Below are 25693 nucleotides of genomic sequence, written 5' to 3' on the forward strand. Positions count from 1 at the left end.
GTGCCATCTGATACCAAACCAGACTACATGGACAATATTTTCCTAAGGAGCTCAGGTCAGTTAGAAGACCCCACTGTACAGTCTAGGGCTGTGCACACCATGAAATTCACATTTTCCTTCTATAAAATAAACATATGAATATTCTCTCAAAAGGTTAAAGAGCATAGGAAAGAATATACGGTGGCACTCAACACACCTCCCCTACATTCGCCTTACCCCTTGAAATCCCCATCAATACTAGGCTGTAAGTTCTAGAAACTCAAGCCAAAATTCTGAATATTGTTAAAAGCTGAAATTTATTTTTTGAACTTTTTCTGTTATGAAATATGATATGTCTAGCTATACCAAATTAAAAGTATTCCATTAAAAAAAGTATTCAACTGAATCACAGGATCTTAGAAAATAAAGAGACTTTTCACAGTTCAATCTCTTCCTACTTCAAGAGGAACCCGAGGCCTAGGGCAGTGAAGTTAACTTGTTCAGGGTCATTCATAACAAGGAGCACGAGACATCCTAAATTAGATTCACATTCAAACCTAAAATATAGGAGTTCCCGTCGTGGCGCAGTGGTTAACGAATCCGACTAGGAACATGAGGTTGCATGTTCGTCCTGCCTGCTCAGTGGGTAACGATCCAGCGTTGCGTGAGCTGTGGTGTAGGTTGCAGACGCGGCTCGGATCCGCGTGCTGTGGCTCTGGCGTAGGCGTGGCTACAGCTCGATTCAACCCTAGCCTGGAACCTCCATATGCCGCAGGAGCGCCAAGAAATAGCACAACAACGACAAAAGACAAAAGACAAAAAAAAAAAAAATGTAAACCTAAAATATACAATGATATAACGCATACAACTGGCTTAGCACTCTGCCATGGGTGGTATCTAATGGGCAGGACACTTAAGACCTGCAGAGAACACAGGTCCCATAACCAGCTCTTAATCAGTGACAAGACAGACGGGCATGATTTTTAAAGAACTGTAAGTGTTTACCCCTTTGGGGGACTGTTTTCCTGAACAAAATCTGTTTCACGAAAATTAAGCACTCCATTCACATTATAAAAGCTTCAAAGCTCCTTAAGCTTCAAGTTTCAGTGATGATCTAAATTCCTTGGGGATTTTCCCCAATAACTTTTTCTTTCTTTTTCTTTTTTGCTGCCCCTCAGCATATGGAGTTCCTGGGCCAAGGATCACATCCGAGCTGCAGTTGCGACCTAAGCTGCAGCTGCAGCAACAATGGATCCTTAGCCCACTGTGCCAGGCCGGGGATCAAACCTGTGTCCCAGAGCTTCCAAGACAGCACTGATCCCATTTTACCACAACAGGAACTCCTAATTTCTAAATTCATAAATTCAAACTGGCATTTGATTTTTTTTACCATTCTCTTTAATCTATGTTTCTCCCATTCAACACACAGCAAAGGTCAACATAGGAAAAAAACTAAAGCACAGCACTTGAGACTACTGGTCACATGCAGAATGGTCTAACTGTCCTCAAGTTAGAGATGCACACAGGAGACAGAACACAGGTGGACCCTTACAAGCTTTAAAACCAAAAGCATTATCTAAATTGCCTAGAAAACTAATAAGCATAAAAGAGGACACTGACGTCTAACCATAGACCATTTTTTGATCATTTCATTAATCACAATCTTGTGAAATATTTTTACCAACAAGGTACCAAAAAGCAAAATTATTTTTTTCACTCCTATAGGTTGGAATCAGGTAGTCAAAGGTTTTCCTAATTCAGAGTATTAAACTTGCTTAAAAGAAGAGAAAGGAGTTCCCATCGTGGCACAGTGGAAACAAATCCGACTAAGAACCATGAGGTTGTGGGTTCGATCCCTGGCTTCGCTCAGTGGCTTAAGGATCCGGCGTTACTGTGAGCTGTGGTGTAGGCTGCAGACGTGGTTCAGATCTGGCACTGCTGTGGCTCTGGCGGAGGCTGGTAGCAACAGCTCCGATTCGACCCCTAGCCTGGGAACCTCCATATGCTGCAGGTGTGGCCCTAAAAAGACAAAAGACAAAAGACAAAAAAAAAAAAAAAAAAGAAGAGGAGGAAAGAAGCTACATTTTAGCTCAGCAGGTTAAGAACCCGACATGGAATCCATGAGGATGCAGGTTCAATTCCTTGCCTTGCTCAATGGGTTAAGGATCCGATGTTGCTGCTAGCTGCAGCGTAAGTCACAGATGCAGCTCGGGTCTGGTGTTGCTGTAGCTGTGGCACAAGCTGGCAGCTGCAGCTCTGACTTGACCCCTAGCCTGGAAACTTCCACATACCACAGGTGCAGCCATTAAAAAGGAAAAAAAAAAAAAAAAAAAAAAAAAAAAAGAAGAGGGGGAAAAAAATCATCGGAGAGTGTTAGCTCTAAGACCAAATAAAATTTAGGCCTGTGAAGAAGATGGCAGAATAGAAGGACTGGAGCTCAACTTCTCTCTAAAAACAATAAAATTCACAACTAAAGACTGAGCACTCTTCACCCAGATGGACTGGAAACCTTAATAAAGATATCCTACTCCAGAAGAAAAAGAGGAGGACACATCAAGAGGTAGGAGGGGTGATTCTGTGATATAAACAACCCCATACCTCCTGGGTGGGAAGCCCCACAGACTGGAAACTAACTGGGTCACAGAGAGTCACCTACAGGAGTCAGAGTTCTGAGCCCCACATCAAACTCTCTTGTGTGGGGATCTGACACGGGGAGAAAGAGCCCCAGAGCATCTGGCACTGAAGGCCAGTGGGGCTTGTGCGCAGGAACTCCACAGGACTAGGGGAAACGGAAACCCCATTCTTAAAAGGCACACACGGACTTTCACAAGCACTGGGTCCCAGGGCAGAGCGAGGTCTCCATAGGAATCTGGGTCAAACCTGACTGCAGTTCTTGGAGGACATCCTGGGAAAACAGGGGTGAATGTGGCTTGTTGTGAGGGAAGGACATTGAAAGCAAAGCTCTCGGGAATATTCAGTAGCCTTTCTCTGGGGGTGGCCATTTTGGGAAAATCTGGCCCCACCAGACAGTCAGCTGCTGAGAAGCCCCAGGGCAAACAACAACCCAGGTGGGATCACAGCCCTGCCCCTCAGTAAACAGGCTACCTAAAGACCCCTCAGGTACTCAGCCGCCTCTGATCCCATCCAGAGACAAAGCCCCACCCACCAGAGGGATTAGAATCGGCTCCACCCACCAGTGGGCAGGCATCAGCCCCGCCCATCAGGAAGCCTACAACAAGCCCCCATACTGACTTTAGCCACATGGGGGCAAAAATCAGAAGTAAGAGAGGCTACAGCTCTATTATCTGTGAAAAGGTCACCACACCAAAAACCTACAAAAATAAAAAGACAGAGACCTATAACTCAGATGAGGAAGAAAAGAAAAACCCCAGAAAAACAACTAAGTGAGGAGGAGATTCTTAGCCTCCAGGAAAAAGACTTTAGACTGTTGATGCTGAAGATGATTGAAGACATTGGAAATAAACTGGAGGCAAAGATGGATAACTTACAGGAAACACTGACCAAAGAGATACAAGATATAAAACTGAAACAAGAAGAGATGCAAAATACAATAACTGAAATAAAAAATTCACTAGAAGCAGCCAACAGCAGAATACAGGGGCAGAAGAATGAATAAGTGAGGTGGAGGACAGATTAGTAGAAATTACAGATGCAGAACAGAAAAGAGAAAAAAGACTGAAAATAAATGAAGAGAGTCTCAGAAAACTCTGGGACAACGTTAAATGCACCAACATCCGTATTATAAGGGTGCCAGAAGAAGAAGAGAGAGAGGAGACGGAAAAAATATTCCAAGAGATAATAGCCGAAAATGTCCCTAACATGGGGAAGGAATCACTCACTCAAATCCAGGAAGCACAACGAGTACCATATAAAATAAACCCAAGGAGGAACACCCCAAGACACATATTCGTCAAACTGACCAAAATTAAAGACAAAGAGAAAATCCTGAAAGCAGCTAGGGAAAAGAAACAAATAACATACAAGGGAACCCTGATAAGGTTATCGACAGATTTTCAACAGAAACTCTGCAGGCCAGAAGGGAGTGGCATGATATACTTAACGTGATAAAAGGGAAAAACCTCCAACCAAGATTACTCTACCCAGCAAGGCTCTCATTCAGATTTGAAGGAGAAATCAAAACCTTCACAGATAAGCAAAAATTGAGAGAATTCAACAACACTAAACCAGCCTTACAACAAATACTAAAGGAACTTCTATAGGCAGAAAAGAACAAGAGAATAAGGAAAGGAAAAAGAGTAGCAAAAACAAATCCAAAGTAATTAATAAAATGGCAATGAGAACATACATATCAATAATTACCTTAAATGTGAATGGACTATATGCCCCAACCAAAAGACAGAGACTGGCTGAATGGATACGAAAACAAGACCCATATATATGCTGTCTTCAAGAGACCCACTTCACTTCTAGGGACATATACAAATTGAAAGTGAAAGGGTGGAAGAAAATATTTCATGCAAACAGGGATCAAAAGAAAGCTGGAGTAGCAATACTCATATTAGTCAAAATAGACTTTAAAATGAAGAATATTTCAGGGACAAAGAAGGACATTACATAATGATCAAAGGATCAATCCAAGAAGATGATATAACAATTCTAAATATCTATGCACCCAACACAGGTTCACCACAATATATAAGGCAACTGCTAACAACCTTAAAAGGAGAAATAGACAATAACACAATCATAGTGGGGGACTTTAACACCCCACTTACAGCAATGGACAGATCAACCAGACAGTAAATCAATAAGAAAACACAGGCCCTGAATGATACATTAAACCAGATGGACTTAATAGATACTTATAGGACATTTCATCCAAAAGAAACAGAATACACATTCTTCTCAAGTGCACATGGTACATTCTCTAAGACTGATCATATCCTGGGCTACAAATCCAACCTCAGTAACTTTAAGAAAATGAAATCATATCAAGCATCTTTTCCGACCACAATGCTATACGACTGGAAATCACAACAAGAAAAAAACTGCAAAAAACACAAACACGTGGAGACTAAACAACATGCTACTAAACAACCAATGGATCACTGAAGAAATCAAAGAGGAAATTAAAAAATACCTGGCAGCAAATGACAACAAAGATATGACACTCCAAAACCTATGGGATGCAGCAAAAGCCGTTCTAAGAGGAAAGTTTATAGCAATACAAGCCCACCTCAGGAAACAAGAAAAAGTTCAAATAAACAACCTAACTTTACATCTAAAGCAGCTCAAGAGAGAAGAACAGACAAGACCCAAAGTTAGTAGAAGGAAAGAAATCATAAAGGTCAGAGCAGAAATCAATGAAATAGAAACAAAGAAAACCATAGAAAAGATCAATGAAATGAAAAGCTGGTTCTTTGAAAAGATCAACAAAATTGATGAACCCCTAGCCAGACTTACCAAGAAAAAAAGAGAGAGGACTCAAATCAATAAAATTAGAAATGAAAAAGGAGAAGTAACAACGGACATCACAGAAATACAAAGGACCATAAGAGACTACTATATGCAACTATATGCCAATAAAATGGAAAACCTAGAAGAAATGGACAAATTCTTAGAAAAGTACAATTTTCCAAGACTAAACCAAGATGAAATAGAAAAGATGAATGGACCCATCACAAGAACTGAAATTGAAACTGTGATTAAAAAACTTCCAACAGGAGTTCCCGTCATGGCGCAGTGGTTAACGAATCTGACTAGGAACCATGAGGTTGAGGGTTCGGTCCCTGCCCTTGCTCAGCGGGTTAACGATCCGGCATTGCCGTGAGTTGTAGTGTAGGTTGCAGACGCGGCTTGGATCCTGCATTGCTGTGGCTCTGGTGTAGGCTGGGGGCTACAGCTCCATTCGACCCCTAGCCTGGGAACCTCCATATGCCATGGGAGCAGCCCAAAGAAATAGCAAAAAGACCAAAAAAAAAAAACAAAAACAAAAACAAAAACTTCCAACAAACAAAAGTCCAGGACCAGATGGCTTCACAGGTGAATTCCATCAAACATTTAGAGAAGAGCTAAAACCTCTCCTTCTGAAACTATTTCAAAAAATTGCAGAGGAAGGGATACTCCCAAACTCATTCTATGAGGCCACCATCACCCTGATACCAAAACCAGACAAAGACACCACCAAAAAAGAAAACTATAGGCCAATTTCACTGATGAACATCGATGCAAAAATTCTCAACAAAATTCCAGCAAACCGCATCCAACAATACATTAAAAGGACTGTACATCACGATCAAGTGGGATTCATCCCAGGGATGCAAGGGTTCTTCAATATCCGCAAATCCATCAGTGTGATACACCACATTAACAAACTGAAGAATAAAAACCATATGATCCTCTCAATAGATGCAGAAAAAGCCTTTGACAAAATCCAACACCCATTTCTGATAAAAACCCTTCAGAAGGTGGGCATAACGGGAACCTACCTCAACATGATAAACTCCATATACAACAAACCCACAGCGAACATCATTCTCAATGGTGAAAAGCTGAAAGAATTCCTGCTGAGATCAGGAACAAGACAAGGATGTCTGCTCTTGCCACTACTCTTCAACATAGTTCTGGAAGTACTAGCCATGGCAATCAGAGAAGTAAAAGAAATAAAAGGAATCCAAACTGGAAATGAAGAAGTAAACTATCACTATCTACAGATGACATGTTTCTATACCTAAAGAATCCTAAAGACTCTACAAGAAAACTGTTAGAGCTCATCCACGAATTTGGCAAAGTCACAGGATACAAAATCAATACACAGAAATCAACAGCATTTCTATACACCAACAATGAAAGAGCAGAAAAAGAAATTAGGGAAGCCATCCCGCTCACCATCACATCCAAAAGAATAAAATTCCTAGGAGTAAACCTACCTAAAGAGACAAAAGACCTGTATTCTAAAAACTATAAGCCACTGATGAAAGAAATCAAAGATGACACAAATAGATGGAAAGACACACCATGCTCGTGGATTGGAAGAGTTAATATTATCAAAATTACTACACTACCTAAAGCAATCTACAGAGTCAATGCAATCCCTATCAAATTACCAAGGACATTTTTCACAGAACTCGAACAAAATATTTTAGTTTGTTTCGAAGCACAAAAACCCAGAATAGCCAAAGACATCCTGAAAAAGAAAAATGGAGCTGGAGGAATCAGGCTCCCGGACTTCAGACTATACTACAAAGCAACAATCATCAAAACCACATGGTACTGGCACAAAGACAGAAATATAGATCAGTGGAACAGGATAGAAAGCCCAGAATTAAATCCATGCACCTACAGCCAACTAATCTAAGACAAAGGAGGCAAGGATATACAATGGAGAAAGGACAGCTTGTTCAATAAGTGGTGCTGGGAAAACTGGACAGCCACATGGAAAAGAATGAAATTAGAACACTCCCTAACACCATACACAAAAATAAACTCCAAATGGATTAAAGACCTACATAAAAGACCAGGCACTATAAAACTTAGAGGAAAACATAGGCCAAACACTCTCTGACATAAACCACAGCAACATCTCAGATCCACCTCTTAGAGCAATGACAATAAAAACAAAAATAAACAAATGGGACCTAATCAAACTGAAAAGTTTCTGCACAGCAAAGGAAACTCTAAACAAAACGAAAAGACAACCCATAGAATGGGAGAAAACCTTTGCAAGTGAATCGACTGACAAGGGATTAATCTCCAAAATTTAAAAACAATTTCTGCAGCTCCATACCAAAAAAACAAACAACCCCATCGACAAATGGGCAGATCTAAACAGACAGTTCTCCAAAGAAGACATACAGATGGCCAAGAAACACATGAAAAGATGTTCAACATCACTCATTATTAGAGAGATGCAAATCAAAACCATGATGAGGTACCACCTTACACCAGCCAGAATGGCCATCATCCAAAAGTCTACAAACAATAAGTGCTGGAGAGGGTGTGGAGAATAAGAACCCTAGTACACTGTTGGTGGGATTGTAAATTGGTGCAACCACTGTGGAAAGCAGTATGGAGATGCCTCAGAAAACTAAACATAGAACTACCATTGGATCCAGCAATCCCACTCCTGGGCATCTATCCAGAGAAAACCACGACTCAAAAAGACACATGTACTCCAATGTTCGTTGCAGCACTATTCACAATAGCCAAGACATGGAAACAACCTCAATGTCCATCAACAGAGGAGTGGATCAAGACGATGTAGTACATGGAGTTCCCGTCATGGCGCAGTGGTTAACAAATCTGACTAGGAACCATGAGGTTGCGGGTTCGATCCCTGGCCTTGCTCAGTGGGTTAAGGATCCGGTCTTGCTGTGAGGTGTGGTGTAGCTCGCAGACGCGGCTCAGATCCCTTGTTGCTGTAGCTGTGGTGTAGGCCAGTGGCTACAGCTCCAATTAGACCCCTAGCCTGTTAACCTCCATATGCCACAGGAGTGGCTCTAGAAAATGCAAAAAAGCCAAAAAAGCAAAAAAAAAAAAAAAAAAGATGTTGTACATATACACAATGGAATATTACTCAGCCATTAAAATGAACAAAATACCAGCATTTTTAGCAACATGGATGGACCTAGAAATTATCATGCTAAGTGAAGTCAGCCATACAATGAGACACCAACATCCAATGCTTTCACTGACATGCGGAATCTGACAAAAGGACACAATGACCATATTTACAGAACAGATGCTGACTCCCAGACATTGAAAAACTTACAGTCTCAGGAGGAGACAGTTTGGGGGGTGGGGAGATGTGCTTGGGCTGTGGGATGGAAATCCTGTGAAATCAGATTGTTATGATCATTATACAACTACAGATGTGATAAATTCATTTGAGTAATTAAAAAAAAAATAAGACCAAATAAAATTTAAAAAAAAAACAAAGTTCTGTTTCTACCACTATCTAGCCGTGTACGTTTAGGCAAGACCTTTAACCTCATTGGCCCTTAGCCAATTTCAGTTTCCTGCTTTATAAAACATTATACTAACAATGTTCCTTCCAACTCCAACATTCTAGGATTCCTGGCTCTTAACATGTGTGTCTCAAAATAAATATGACATATTTTGACAATTTCACCAGGCATCAGGGCACATGAAAAAAATTTAAAAAAAGCAATTATTTTAAAACACGAAATGAAACAAAAACCACAGGCCTCTAGACAAGTCATATCCAATTCCAGTTTCAGAATACTGCCAGGTCTACCAGTGAGGTATCATAAAATTAAATACACAACATGAGAGAAATGGTGCACATTAAGACGTGCTGAGGAAAATGCATGGTGTCAGAAAAGCATTTATATGCTGTTCATAGGATACTCAACAGGAAAATTTAAACAGAAAAAAAGACACTAAGAATCTAAAAAAAATAACACCGAAATCCGAGGAACAGTGACTCATTAGTCTGAGAAGTTAGACTGGACCCAGAGTACAAAAGGCCTTGAAGGAGTCTGAAGCTCCTCTGCAGGCCAGGACCTGGAAGCCTCACCAGGAGGCAACCCCGAGGGCTGCTGCTATCACATGGTCCGCCTCCACGTCACATGTTCCCCACAGCAGTCCCGCAGGGAAGACAGTGCAGAAGAAGGGAAAGGCCTTCTTCCCAAGGTCAACACTAAAGACATTACTATTGCATCCCTTCTGCAATCATTTTGAGACTTTAGGAATATGCAGCTTCTTCTCACAAACACACCAGGGACAATAAAAGGTAAGACACCAGAAGTCTGGGGACTGAGGGAGTGACACAAGCAAAGTGACGTAGAGGATAAGTGGGTGAAAAGAAATCTGAAAAAAATCCTCCCAACTACGTCTGGCCTCCAAAGGTTTTGATTAAAGGATTATAAAATGGTCTCCATCTTAAAGAAATTACATTATGCATAGGAAGAAAAACTACATGAAATAACACAGTTATAAAACCAACAGAAAGCAGCACCTAATACAGGACTTTGAATGTAACAGATGCATGAAAAACCAAAACTGGGTCATGTATTAAGTAACAAAATGAATGATAGAGAAGTGATTCTTTTAAGAAACCATACCTGAAAGAGATCAATGCACCTCAACTTGTTGTTAAAGGCTCTAAGGATGCTGAGGAAGTGTCAAAATTTAAACTGGGAAGGGCAGTGGCTGTAAAGAATCAAGGTACAAGACAGGAAGGACAATGTGACGACCTGAACAAAAGAGGCTTGATTAGAAAAGATGACTTGAACTAAAAAATGGAAAGAAGTGTGGAGAGCTGGTAGGGCTAGAGGATGGACCTCAAAAAAAAAGCAAAAGAATTTAGTTCACAAGGAAAATGGTAGGGAGCCACCGACTGCTCTTTACCAGCAGCAAAATAATGAAAACACTGTTTTGCAAGAACTCACCTGAAAGCTGTACCCACAGGCTGAATAAACACAGATTAGAGAAGGCACAGGGCATTGCAAGCAAATGTGAATGGATTGTTTTTCTTCTTAAAAATCAATGAAGATCAATGGAATAGAATACGAGGTCCCAGAATAAACCTTTTATATTTATGGCCATGCCCTTTTCAGCAAGGGTGCGAAGACATTGAATGGGGAAGGAATGTTTTTTTCAAGAAATGATGCTGAGGCGTTCCCTTTGTGGCTCAGCAGAAACGAATCTGACTAGCATCAATGAGGATATAAGGTTCAATCCCTAGCCTTGCTCAGTGGGTTAAGGATCTGGCGTTGCCATGAGCTGTGGTGTGGGTCACAGATACGGCTCGGATCCGGCCTTGCTGTGGCATAGGCCAGCAGCTACAACTCCAATTCGAACCCTAGCCTGGGAACCTCCATATGCCATGGGGGAGCCGTAAGACAAAAGAAAAAAAAGTGATTCTGAGACAACTGGATGCCACATGCAAAAGAATGAAGTCAGACACCCCCCCACCTCAGATCACAAACAAAACAACTCAAAAGGGATCAAAGACCTAAATGTAAGCTAGAACTACAGATCTCTTAGGAGAAAATACAGGAGTAAATCTTCATGATCTTGGGGTAGGCAACACTTTCTGAAATATGACACCAAAAGCACAAGAGACCAAAAAAAAAAAAGATTTGATTTTATCAAAATTTAAAATGTTGGTGTTTCCAGGGTATATCCAGTCTCTTGGATGGACCATGATGGAAGATAAATAAGAAAGGGAATGTATATATTTATGACTGGGTCACTTTGCCCGACAGGAAAAATTGGCACAACATTGTAAATCAACTATACTTTACTTCAAAAAATTAAAAAAGAGAAAACATTAAAGTATTGTCATGTTAAAAAAAATTAAAAATAAAATGTTTGTGTTTCAAAGAATACCAACAAGAAAGTGAAAAGACAATTTACAGGATGAAATAACTATGTGTGCAAATCATTTATCTAATAGTGGACTTGTACCCAGGATACATAAAGAATTCTTATGACCAAATAACAAAAAGACAAACAGCTCAATTTAAAAACAGGCAAGGAGGGGAGTTCCCATCATGGGTCAGTGGTTAACGAATCCGACTAGGAACCATGAGGTTGCGGGTTCGATCCCTGGCCCTGCTCAGTGGGTTAAGGATCCAGCGTTGCCGTGAGCTGTGGTGAAGGTTACAGACATGGCTCAGATCTGGCGTTGCGGTGGCTATGGCATAGGCTGGTGGCTACAGCTCCGATTCGACCCCTAGCCTGGGAACCTCCATATGCTGCAGCAGAGGCCCAAGAAATGGCAAAAAGACAGAATAAATAAATAAATAAATACAGGCAAGGAGGGAGTTCCCATTGTGGCTCAGTGGTAATGAACCCAACTAGTATCCATGAGGTTGCGGGTTCAATCCCTGGCCTTGTTCAGTGGGTTAAGGATCCAGCGTTGCCGTGAGCTGTGGTGAAGGTCGAAGACATGGCTCGGATCCTCCATTGCTGTGGCTATGGTGTAGGCCGGCAGCTGCAGCTCAGGTTAGATCACTATTCTGGGAACCTCCCATATGAGGCACATGAGGTCTTAAAAAGCAAAACAAACAAAGGGGCAAGGGAGTTCCCACTGTGACACAGTGGGCTAAGAATCCAACTGCAGAGCTCTGGATGCTGCAGAGGCACAGATTCAAGCCCTAGCCTGCACAGTGGGTGAACAGACCTGGTGTTGCTCAAGTTGCCACACAGGTTGTACCTGTGCCCTGGATTCAGTCCCTAGCCCAGGAACTTCCACATGCTGCTGGTATGGCCATAAAAATAAGTAAATAAATAAACAAATATTTTTAAATTAAATAATAAAATAAAAATGGGCAAAGGATTTGAACAGACATTTCTCCACATAAGATACACAAATAAATGGCCAACAAACATGAAAAGATGCTCAACATCATTGGTCACTGAGGAAATGCAAATCAAGGCCACAATGAGGTGCCCATCCACTGGGATGACTTGAATCGTGAAAAGATGAGCAAGTGCTGGCCAAGGATATGGAAAAACTGGAGCCTTCACACGATGCTGGTGGGAATGAAGAATGGTGCAGCCACTTTAGAAGTCTTACAAATCCTCAAAAAGCTAAATATAGAGTTACCCTCTGATGCAGCAATCCCATTTTAGGGTGTACAACCAAGAAAACCCAAATGTGTATCTACGCAAAAATGTGTACGTGAATGTTCACAGCAGGATTACTCATAAAAGCCAAAAGGTGGAATAACCCAATGTCTATGAACTGGTGAACAGACCAACAATATGTGGTATATTCATACAATGTAATATTAATTGGCCATAGAGAGGAATGAAGTACTGATCCATGACACAACACGGATGAAACTAGAAAACATGCTAAGTGAAAGGCAGTCAGAAAAGACCACATACTGTAGGATTCTGCTTAAAGGAAATGCCCAAAATAGGCAGATCCAGAGAGACACAAAATAAATGAGTGGCTATCCAGGGCTGGATATGAGGGGAATGGGAAATGAATGCTAATGACATGTAGCTTCTTTGGGGGAACAATGAAATAATAGATATAAAAATCAGATAGTGATGATGCTTGCACAACTCTGTGAACACATTAAAAAAAAATCACTAAATTCTACACTTTAAATGGGCGAACTGCATGATATGTGAACTCTACCTCAAAACTAGTTAAAAAAACCAGAAAGATTTGGTAGAATGTCAGCTAAATGGGGTAAAACTGAGGAAATTAAGGACAACTTTAAGATTTCCGGATTGCACAAATGTTCAAAAAGAATGGAAATGATGTCAGGGTGGATCCTCAAATAAACAGTTTGCTTTTTATAAATGAGAGGTCCCTGGAAAATGGTGCCAGTCAATTCTTTTGTATGTATAGACATGACTGGCTTGGTTACAACACTGTACCTATTAACCCAAGGAAGCACTAAGTCTTAAAAAGAAGACAACTCCAGAGCAACCTGACTCATTTGCTGTTCAACTCCCGCCCCAGTCAAAAAGTTGTTACATGTATACATCAGGAAATAAAACTATAATTTTTATCTGGGGATGGTTACTGGCAACAAACCAGAGTGAGTATTACCAAAGTCTGAAATATGACTCATCATATCAGATGTTCAAAAAGTACACACCCAAATCCAAGCTACACAAAAGAATCCGAACCATCTTATATTTACCAACAAGGGTTTAGGAAATCTAAAAATAATCTTATTTAGAAAATATAGCTACAACTACCATTCAAAAGGACACCTAAATGCTCCACAGTCTCAGATGAGAAAAGCTACACACTGTCAAGAAAACCGAAAATACGTATTACAGTACACTGACAAGATAAATTGAATTTTTACTTCTCCATTTTAGTCTCAGATACAGGAATTGTCAGATCTCTCCATTCTAAGGAAGCAGGAAAAAAAATTGACCTTTTTTTGTGCCTTAGTCAAGACTTGGTGTGGAGAAGATTATCAAACATGTGTAACAACCGCTTTGGGTAATAATAAAAGTCTGTACATTAAGCCAAAAATCTGCTGAAGATACAACCTATATCCCTTCTACTACCACCACAGAAAAGCGCATTTAAGATGTAAGGTAAGTTTTACATTCAGTAATTTTCCTTAGAGAATGAAGAAACAAAAAAGCTATAATCCTTCAACTGAATCAATAATTTAAATAGGGACATTAATAGAAATTAGCCAGTAATACTCTGGAGAGTATGGCCTCAGGTAGAACTGGTTTGCCTATTCTCAAAGAGGCTGATTCAAACATTCAAGGTATCTTATGAATATCTGACGTAGTAATCAGGAAAAGAGGAATAGCTAACTAAATAAATGAAATCAATCCCAAAGTATTGGCTAAGTGCCATCTGCTTGGAAATCTAAGTATAAATATAAAGTATGTTGCTTATTCCCATAAAGTTTATAATCTCTCCTAGAAAGACAAGATAAAATAAAACACATCAAGATGGAGTTCCTGTCATGGCACAGTGGTTAACAAATGCAACTAGGAACCATGAGGTTGTGGGTTCGATCCCTGCCCTTGCTCAGTGGGTTAAGGACCAGCATTGCTGTGAGCTGTGGTGTAGGTCGCAGACAAGGCTTGGATCCCGCATTGCTGTGGCTGTGGTGTAGGCCGGCAGCTACAGCTCCGATTCGACCCCTAGCCCGGGAACCTCCATATGCCGTGGGAAGCGGCCCTAGAAAAGGCAAAAAGACAAAAAAAAAAAAAAAAAAAAACAAGATGCAATGAGCTTTTGTTCATTTTGATCAGCACATGATGGTCTGATTGGGCCATACAGTTTAAGTGCTTTGTGCAGAAATCTAATTCGTTCACATTAACATATTAAAGAAGACAAGTCATATGATCACCAGATGAGGGAAAGGCATGATAAAATTCAACAGCCAATTACAATAAAAACTCCTAAGAGCGAGCCTTTCCTTAAACTGTTAGAAAACATCAGAAACACAAACATCATACTAAGACCTGAGAAGCATTTCCACTCAAAACAAAACTAGAACATCCACTCTACTTCCACTGCAAGTCCTAGCTTGAAAGTGAGAGCAAGAGAAGAGGGAAAGAAAAATTGGAAAAGAACACAAACTGTCATCTTTGTCTTCGGTGGAGATATGAATGTCTTCATGGTATTGTCTTTTCTGACTCACAAGCAAATCTACAATCTACTGGAGCTAAAAGATAGGCAAGAACGCTAGATACAAAATTATTAGCATTTCTATACATCTGCAACAACTAATTTGAAAATATTGAAACTGAGTCCTCCAAAAAGGAGCTTTCCCGTCAAGTTTATGATTAACCAACATATCTATCCAAAATTTTATTCCCTTTCTTGTCGCCTCTGACCTCGGTCCTGTGCTAACTAAACACTAGTCAACCATTTTAATCAGATGACTAAAATTGCTGTAATAGCATTGGTAATGTACCAAAATTGCTGTTGTTCATAGTATCGCTAATGTACAAAACCAGTTTATTTCTCTGGGATGAGTTAACAGACTCCTGAGCCATGATGGCCAAAGACTTGTAAACCAGAGACATCCTGACTCCAAAACTATGATGAAGCAATGTCACAAGACAATGATTAACGCCAGCTTCTTTGTCACTCCCCTTTAAAAAACCCAAACTCAGGAGTTCCCGCCATGGCGCAGTGGTTAACGAATTCGACTAGGAACCATGAGGTTGTGGGTTCGATCCCTGTCCTTGCTCAGTGGGTTAATGATCCGGCGTTGCCGTGAGCTGTGGTGTAGGTGCAGACGCGGCTCGGATCCTGCGTTGCTGTGGCTCTGGTGTAGGCCAATGGCTACAGCTCCGATTGGACCCCTAGCCTGGGAACCTCCATATGCCGTGGGAGCAGCCCAAAGAAATAGCAACAAGACAAAAAAAATAAATAAATAAAAATAAAATAAAATAAAAAACCCAAACTCAAAGACCAAGTCAGAGTGGAGCTGAGGCTTGTCTCCCCCCTCCTTTGCTTGGCACCCTGCAATAAAGTCCTTACTTTGCAGCAAACACCTGCTGTCAAAGTTTGGCTTTCTGCACAGCCAACAACAAGCCCTTTGCTCATTTACAATGTAATTTTATTTTATTTTTTTGATTTTTTAATTTTTTGGGGGCAGCACCCGAGACATGTGGAAGTTCCCAGGCCAGGGATCAAACCCATGTCACAGCAGCAACCCAAGCCACAGCAGTGACAATGCCAGATCTTTAACCCATTGAGCCATAAAGGAACTTCCACAATGTAATTCTTTTTTTTTTTTTTTCAATTTTCAAGTTTTTATTTGTAAAATAATAATTGTAAAACAACAGAGACCAAACTCATAAGTAGTTTCAAACATTTTTACCTGTTTTATTACCAAAAGGATTAAATGGTTCATTTTTTTTTTCCTTTTTATGGCAGCACCTGCAGCATATGGAAGTTCTCAGGTCAAAGCAGAGCTGCAGCTGTGGCCTACGTCACAGACACAGATTTGAGCTGCATCTGTGACCTTACAGCAATGCTTTCACTGAGCAAGGCCACGGATCCGACCTGCATCATCACAGAGACAACATTGGGTCCTTAACCCACTGAACCCAAACAAATCTTAAGAAGTTCATTTGGAAAGATTAAGGTAATAAATTCATAGATTTCTCTTCTCCTAAAATCCTCTCTAAAACTGAATGAAGAATAGAATCAGTGTGTTATACAATGTAATTCTTTAAAGGATGTCCAAAAAAAAAAAAAAAATGGGGGAGGAGTTCTCTTGTGGCTCAGTGGGTTAAGGATCCAGTGTTGTCACTGCTGTGGTTTGGGTTTGATCCCTGGCCTGGGAACTTTTGCATGCCCCAGGTGTGGCCTAAAAAATAAATAAAAATTTAGAAACAATTAAAAAAATTAAAAAGATGTCGCACTAACAAAAAAACTAAAAGTTCCTAGAAATACTAGGTAAAACTAAATACAATAAAAATGGAAGAGAAAATACTAGACAAAACTAAAAAGTACCCAGAAAAACATGGAGCAAGACTATTAATTAAAAAATTTTTAAATACTGATTAAAGACATGTACAACCTAAATAAATGGGAGATGGATCACAACAAATGAAGGTTTCAGAAGCTTACAGTCATCAGGAAGGTGGAGAAGGATGGAAGTTGGGCCATTAAGAGTAGCTGGGGTGGAGTTCCCCTTGTGGCTCAGCAGAAATGACTCTGACTAGGAACCAAGAGGATGCAGGTTTGATCCCTGGCCTTGCTCAGTGAATTAATGATCCAGCACTGCCATGAGCTGTGGTGTAGGCTGCAGACAAGGCTCGGATCCTGCATTACTGTGGCATAGGCTAGCAGCTACAGCTTTGATTTGACCCCCAGTCTGGGAACCTACATATGCTGCAGATTTGGCCCTAAAAATACAAAAAAAAAAAAGAGTAGCTGGGGTTTTCCCAGGTATCAAAACTCATTTCAAAGTTGTAGTCACTAAAGCAGTATGGTTGGTGCAGAATTAGACAAACAGGTCAATGGTCAAGGGGAGACAGCTGAAAAATAGATTTGTAAACATACAAAAGCGTATTAGATGAAAAAATAACCTCAAAATCAGTGAGTAAAACAATGACTTCAACAAATTGTTCTGGAATTCCCGTTGTGGCACAGTGGTTAGCGAATCCGACTAGGAACCATGAGGTTGCGGGTTCGATCCCTGCCCTTGGTCAGTGGGTTAAGGATCCGGCGTTGCCCTGAGCTGTGGTGTAGGTTGCAGACATGGCTTGGATCCCGCGTTGCTGCAGCTCTGGTGTAGGCCGATGGCTACAGCTTCGATTCAACCCCTAGCCTGGGAACCTCCATATGCCGTGGGAAGCGGCCCTAGAAAAGGCAAAAAGACAAAAAAATAAAAATAAAAAAACAAATTGTTCTGTCATAATTGGCCATACATTTAGAAAAAACATATATAATAACGAAGAAATCCATATGGATTAAAGATCTAAATGTAAAGTATACAACCCTAGAAATACCAGAAGATAATATGGGGAAATATTTTTACAAGTGTATAATGGGAAAAGACTCTCTTAAAAAAAAAAAGAGTAGCTGGGAAGGCAAAAAGGAGGATAAAGGGGAAACCATGCGGGAAGGTATGAAGGCAAGATTATGGAGGAGTTCCCATCCTAGTGCAGCGGAAACAAATCCGACTAAGAACCATGAGGTTGCAGGTTCAATCCCTGGCCTCACTCAGTGGGTTAAGGATCCGACGTTGCCATGAGCTGTGGAGTAGGTCACAGACACAGCTCGGATCAGGTGTTGCTCTGGCTGTGGCGTAGGCCGGCGGCTACAGCTCCGATTAGACCCCTAGCAGGGAACCTCCGTATGCCGTGGGTACAGCTCTAAAAAGACTAAATAAATAAATAAATAATATAAAACAGAGGATATATGCTGACAGGCAGTGGGAAAGGAAAATGAGGCCAGATCACCAAAGCTTGAAAATCAAGTAAAAGTGGTTACAATCTGATGTGGAAGGACACAGGGACCACTGACAGTTTCTAAGCGTGAACAAAGCAATTAACCTGAATGATTACTATGGCAGCTGCAAGAGGCAAGAGAAACAAGGGTGTCAAGGAAAACATACTAACTAGAGGCAACAACCTTGCTATTCCACAGCTCATCAGACTACAATGAGCATGCTATGTTTAAAAAAAAATTCAAAAACTAGAATATTCTTACAAGGGTGATAGGCATGAACCTGGAATCATAAAGAATGGGTGGAAGAAGTAGGGATGTGTAGCCTGTAAAAGATAAGAATGGTGGGGATGGCTGACAGGCATATGAAAAAAATGCTCAACGCCATTAATTTTTAGAGAAATGCAAATCAAAACTACAATGAGGTACCACCTCACACCAGTCAGAATGGCCACCATTAAGAAGTCTACAAATAACAAATGCTGGTGAGGGTGTGGGGAAAAGGTACCCTCCTTCACTGCTGGTGGGAATGTAAATTCGTACAACCACAATGGAAAACAGTCTGAAGGCACCTCAGAAAACTAAATATAGAACTCCTGTATGATTCAGCAATCCCAGTGCTGCGTACATATCCAGACAAAACTTTCACTGAAAAAGATACATGCACCCGCATGTTCATCACAGCATTATTCACAACAGCCAAGACATGGAAACAACCTAAATAGCCAATAACAGATGAATGGATTAAGAAGATGTGGTACATGGATACATACAATGGAAAATTACTCAGCCATAAAAAAAGACAAACTAATGCTATCTGCAGCATGGGTGGAACTAGAGATTCTCATACTAAGTCAGAAAGAGAAAGACAAATACCATAGGATATCACTTATTTGTGGAATCTAAAATATGGAAGAGATGATTATATCTAAAAAAACCGAAATAGATCATAGCCAAGGAGAGCAGACTTGGGGTTCCGGGGCGGGGGGGGAGTAGGATGGATGGGCATTTGGGGGGTTTTTTTGGATACAAACTGGTATATTTGGAATGGATGGGCAATGGGGCTCTATTGTGCACAGCACAGGGAAACGTGTGTGATTGGGTCACTTCGCTGTAAACAGAACTTGAAGAAACACTGTAAATCAACTATATCTTAATAATAATAATAAAGAAATGAGGCAAAGACCAGTTAAGTAACTTGCCCAAAAATACACAGCAGGTAAATATATGTGCCAGACACATAGCAGGTAAATGATGTGGCGCATGAAGGAGAGAAATAAATCAAAGATTATGTCAACATTTCAAATTTGAGAAAGCCAGGGCCGAGAAAGAAAGAAGCTAGGTGTATGGTGCAGGGTAGAGAAAGAAGAGGTAATGGGTCCCTCCGTGTTGGGTCTAAGACAGACAGAAGACAGGAGACGTTCGGTAGGCAGCTGATGACAGAGAACTGCAAGCAGAGAAAGGACTCACTGCAGTTTTGAAAGCTGTCAGCAAAGAGGTGAAGGTGGCAGCATGCCAGGGAACACACCCCCTAAGGGAGCTAGAGAGAAGAGCAGAGAGTCAAGGACTGAGTCTTGAGAAACACCCAGAAACCAAATGAAGGGATATGCAGCCCGTACAAACTGGAGTGATGAGATAGGGCCACTTCCCAACTGGTGCACCAAGATACTGCTCCCCTGAGCTTTGGAGCAGCCAGCACCTAGGGCTGGGCACTTGCACTCTACACAGGTTCTTCCATAAAAATAAGTCTACATGTGTTATAATATGAAAGAATGTTGGAAAGTACTTAGATGCAGGATCCAAGAGCCAAGGGAGAAGGGACTAAAGAGGAGGTGATTAAGAGGACCAAGCGCTGCTACGCTGAGAGGTAAGAAAAGCAATGCCATTAGCTCAGGAACAGTACAACAAACAGTTACACAAGCCCCAAGCAGTGCCCATCATAGCTGGTTTCCCTTTAAAAGCTGCACATGTGTCCTTACAACATCTGTGGCTAAACCATGCTGCAACTAAGGAAGTCACTGCAATAAAAGGAAAGGGGAAAGAGGCATTAGGACCACAGGAATAAGTTTCGATATAGGGATAATGGGCAAGTATTTTAATCCAAGGAGAGATGAACAATGAAGAGAATATATAAGCAGCACTACCAGGTGCAGTGTTTTCAAAGAGTGTTCCAAGAAATGACAACTGTAGGAAACACCCTGGAGGGTTCCCAACGGGTGGTGACAGTGCACCCTCCGAGACATGTAACTTGTGACTATCCCATTACGTTCCTTCTGAGGAAAACTAGTCCCATTCCTAAGAAGAAACTAAATCAGAGTTCAACTAATTATCTTGCAAAAGAGAAAGTGAAAAATACCTAAAAACTTATTGTCACTGTTTTAAGTTCTTTAATGTATTATCTCATTTTTAATCCTCACAATAAAACCATGAAGTAGGCTCCCATTTTCGGATGTGGAAACTGAAGCACAGAGAATTTAAATAACTTGCCCAAGTTCCCACTGCTTAAAAATGATGGTTCAGGACTTTCCGTCAGTGGATCAGTGGTTAATGAACCCAACTAGTATCCATGAGGACGAGGGTTCAATCCCTGGCCTTGCTCAGTGGGTTAAGGATCCGGTGTTTCCGTGAGCTGTGGAGTAGGTCACAGACTGGCTCGGATCCGCACTGCTGTGGCTATGGTGTAGACTGGAAGCTACAGCTCCAATTCGACCCCTAGCCTGGGAACCTCCATGTACCGCAGCCCTAAAAAGACCCAAAACAAAAAAAGATGGTTCAAACCCAGGAGTCTGATTTTTGAGTCTGATCTCATGGCAGCATGGGATCCTTAACCCACTGAGTGAGGCCAGAGATCGAAGCCACAACCTCATGGTTCCTAGTCAGATTCACCACTGAGTCTGATCTCTTAAGCATTAGGACATGATGTCGGGGCACAGGTTAAAAGCTAGATCTATGGCTGAAAGCAAACAGAAAGACTTGCCCAAGTTCACTGAGCTACTGAATCATCTGACAGAGGTAGAATCCAGGCACAGATGCTATCACTTCTTTCAACGAATAGCAGTGAGGAGGTGGGAGAACTTCTGTGTTACTTAAGAGCTAGGAATTTAATGAATAACTCTGATTAAAGCTTCAGCAACTCTCCTTAGATGCTAAGAATTCTGAATTCGCAAATCAATGACATCCATATTTATACAAAGCAAAAGTTTACTCCAAAACTAAATAAGCTTGCTCTTCAAAAGCACCTACGAAGGGTAAATGAATCCATGCCCTCCCAATTATCAATGAGCTACAGCTGTAGGGCACTCCATTATATCATCTTGCACTTTGAGGCTGATATTGTTTTTAACCTGAGTGTTTCCTACAACTATACGGCAGTAATTATTTCTATTGACTCCTACGCTGATACCCAGTGAGGACACTCAGAAACTTCCAGAAGCAGAGTTGTAGCCATGTCTTGGTTATGAACTTTATGTTAAGGATACTTTCTTTGGGCCTAAGAATGAAAAATCAATTACTATCTCAAAAAGGGCAGAGGGGCACTTTTTCTTTTTTAATCCCTTTGATAGAAAGTATAACATTTGGGAAAGTATCTCATTCCAAGAGCACTCTATTTCCACTGGCCACTTGGAAGTGGAATAAGAATACCTGCCTCTTATCAGAATCAGCGTTTAAGCATTAGGTTTTGAAGGCAAAAAAGCCTGGAAGAAAGACTTTCACTTGGAAATTTGATTGTCAAGTACTTCTGAAGCCTTCAACCAGGCAATCTTTGAAACACACTGGGCTTTGCCAGAAAATTCGTTTTTAACCGAAATAAAGAGCCTTGAGAAACAATTTGTTTACTCATGGTAACACTCACTTCCCCCAGAATGGACATTTTGGAAAAATTACTTGTACACCAGGGTCTGACTCATGCCAGCAACCAGCCATCCTCGGTCTGGAAGCTATAAAAGATCTGACGAGGACTCCCTAAGCCTCTAACTCTGATGGTTTACTAATTCTGAGTTTATTCCCGGCCTTCCTGGCCCTCCTAGGTTCTCTACGATGCCAACTAGCAGGGCTCTAAATCGGGAAGAGGGTACGTGTCCAGGAAGAGCGAGGGCAGAAAAGTCACTAAGGACCCCGGGAACCTTAACATGAGGACCACACTAAGCGGGGCTTTGAAAACGCATGCTCTGACACCTCAAAAGTTTTAGAGACTTGAATGGCGGCAGAAAAAATACCGGCAAAAAGATTTGGGCAAAGCAGAAACAAAACCCCACAATCCACCCTGACAGGCGACGAGCGGGCTCGGGGGCTGAGGGTCGGCGGGACTCTCGCCGAGGCCCCCGGGCCCAGGCCGGCACAGCAAAGTCTGGCGCCCCAAGGCCCTGGGCCAAGCCGCCAGCGCGCTATTCGACAGCTCCACTCACCAGGAACTGGAGCATGATGTCCGCAAGGAGGGAGCGATGGGCGGCTGCAACTCCGTGGGCCGGTCCCAGGCTGCCTCCCACCGCGCGACAGGCGGGGCCCGCGGTTAACTTCCGGTTCACGCCCTGCTCCGCCCCTCCGGCGCCTCGCGCCTCGCCTCACCCGGAAGCGGCTCGCTGCGCCCCCTGGCGGAGCGCCTCAGGATCACCTCTTGAGCTGGCGGCTGGCTAGAGACGCGCGGGACCGTGTGGGAGCAAGTCTTCAGTGCGAAGGCTGGCTTGAAGCTTTGAATTTCAGATTCTGGGGTCCAGTCCCCAAATCGTGCTTCTGTAAACCTGGGTCGGGGCCCAGGAATGGGAATTATTATAACAATTCTGATGCACAAGTCCTAGGACTCGTTGACCTAAAAGACGATCAGAGGGAGTGGTTCCCATCCCCTTTTACAAAGCAGAATCCCCTGTGGAGCTTTTGCGACGCACTTCACCCGGGCCCCACGCGCAGGGTTGTGTTTTTCAAAAGCTCCACGGATAGGCTGTGTAACCTGCGTTGAGCATCTGTGATAGAGGTGAAGTTGTAAGATGGAGGCTTTTGGAGTCTGGCCCAGCTGGGTCCAATTCACGAAGTGCCTTGCACTTTCTGGGAGCCATAAACAAGTTAATCTTTCTTCACTTTAAAGTGGCGCTAGCACCAGCTCCCTTCCTGAATTGCTGGGGGATCAGGACAATGTAAGGGATCAATAAATGCTTGTCGTGTGTCTGGTGTGCACCGCGAGCTCTGAAGACCTCTTCCTGTCCTCTCTCCACTCACAGCTACCCCCTCACACTGTGGGCCACCTTCTGCTCCTGGTCTTCAAATCCCTCTACAATCCCGCACACTTACAAAGCAAGACCTCCCTTTTCTCTTTGCTCTCAGCCTTTGAGTCTTTTGGTTTGTTTTGTTTTTTGTCCCTTTAGGGCCGCACCCGCGGCATATGAGGGTACCCAGGCTAGGGGTCCAATCGGAGCGTTGCTGCTGGCCTACACCACAGCCACAGCAATGCCAGATCAGAGCCGCGGCCAGCCACGACCCACACCACAGCTCACAGCAACGTCAGATCCTTAACCCACTGAGAGAGGCCAGGGATTGAACCTGCAACCCCATGGTTCCTAGTCTGATTCGTATCTGCTGCTCCACTGAGGGAACTCCATGCTCTCAGCCTTTGAATTCACCCTTATTTTCCATATTAAGTGGAACTCTGGTTCTGAATAAAAACAAAATCCTATTAGCTTAAACCAAATGAGAACATATTATAAAGTAGACAAGAAGGAATAGGAAAGCTATGAAGAGTTTAAGTAGCATTTTCCTTCCATTTCTGCCCTTCTCCATCCATCTGCCTCTTTGCTCCCTCTCTTTGCCTTAGTTTTTTTCCACTTTCCAGAATAAGGCCACTGTAAGCTACTTAAATTTAGTCATTAAATGGTCCATCCAATAGAAAGACTGGATCGCTCTTTCATTACCATTTTCAAATACCAAGAAAGGAATGATGATTGGTGTCAGCTGCTTTCTAATCAATTCTAACTAGAAGGGACAGGGTCTCTTTGAACTAAAGTGACTGCCAAGGAGGAGATGCCTGTGCCTGGCGGTAACACACTCTGTTTTCCAACATGTCCATGTTAAAACTTGAGTCAGTCAAATCTTCAACAGGGCTTCTCAGACTTAATGTGCATTCAGATTACCTGGGATCTTCTTTAACTGCAGATTCTAATGCAGCATATTAGAGCTGGGTATTTCTACTAAACTCCAAGGGATACTCTACTAGTGGTCTGTAAATCAGGCTTTGAGTTACAGACACCAGACACTAAGCTACATGAGGGTGAGGACTCCACTTATTCGGTTCACAACTCTAGTCTTAGTGCCCAGAAAATGAACACAGTATTTATTGAAATTCCTTGTATAAAATCTTATCTCCTTACAGACAAAGCCTGGCTTTTCTCCTAAGGCCTTTTCAAAGGCTCTCTTTCTCTCTCTCTCCACACCCCCAAATAACCACAAGCATGAAAAAGAAAGGCAGGACTCTCGCTCCTTTCAGAATATTACTTAAATGTTCTCATAGTAAAACACAACAAAACAAAACAACAACCCTCATTTAAAATTCATGTCTTTGCTCTACCCCTTCACAAGGCCTTACCCTATTGACTTCCTAGGCAGCCCCCTCATTCATTAAAGGTTTGGCATCTAACAGCCTTCCTTTCCTCCCCAAGCCATCATATTCATGGGTAACTTCAAAGGCCACGAACACCTGCATTTTCAAAGAATCCTTACCTCCAGTGACTTTAATCCTCACACCACTTCAGCGATCCACCATCCTGTTCATAACTCACACTTTGTCATCTCCTGAACCTGCTCCACCGGGGAAGTATTATTCTCCAAAATCCTACCTTCTATCCTGTCAACTCTTTGACCTCAGCCAGATGTCCTGTCTCTCAGCTGTTCCGATATTTTCACAAGCTATGAGTTTCCTCCTGGTTTCACCCTTTTCTCTGGTCTAAACCTCCAAGAGATCAAAACTTTAATCAAAGACCATTAGACTAGGAATTCCCTTGTGGTTCAGACGGTTAAGGATCCAGCATTGACATTGCAGCAGTTTGGTTGCTGCTATAGCACAGGTTCAATCTCTGGGCCAGGGAACTTCTGGCCACAGGTGCAATAACAACAACAATGAATGAATAGGTATAGGCAAAGTGCAAAAGATTCTAGAGCAGTGAAAATACTCTGTATGATGTCACAATGATGGATACATGTCATTATACATTTGTCCAAATCCATAGAATGTACAACACCAAGAGTGAACCCTAAGATAAAAACCATGGGCGTTCCCGTCCTGGCTCAGTGGAACGAAACTATTATCCATGAGGATGTGCGTTCGATCCCTGGCCTTGCTCAATGTGTTAAGGATCTGGTGTTGCT

The 25693-nt window shown here is 42.0% G+C and overlaps 1 long non-coding RNA gene across 4 annotated transcripts in view; it reads right to left on the reverse strand.

The window, feature by feature from the left end:
- Positions 1–23301, reverse strand: part of LOC106506763 — a 77043-nt gene extending 53742 nt beyond the window's left edge. For 2 of the 4 annotated variants that reach the window (XR_002340482.1, XR_002340481.1), the window contains exon 1: positions 22750–23077. This is a non-coding gene — a long non-coding RNA (uncharacterized LOC106506763). Of the gene's footprint in view, positions 1–22749 lie in introns of all 4 variants that reach the window. The other 2 variants (XR_001302304.2, XR_002340480.1) reach the window with 2 other exon arrangements.

The sequence above is a fragment of the Sus scrofa genome, chromosome 18 (genome assembly GCF_000003025.6).
Source record: "Sus scrofa isolate TJ Tabasco breed Duroc chromosome 18, Sscrofa11.1, whole genome shotgun sequence".
NCBI lineage: Eukaryota > Metazoa > Chordata > Mammalia > Artiodactyla > Suidae > Sus > Sus scrofa.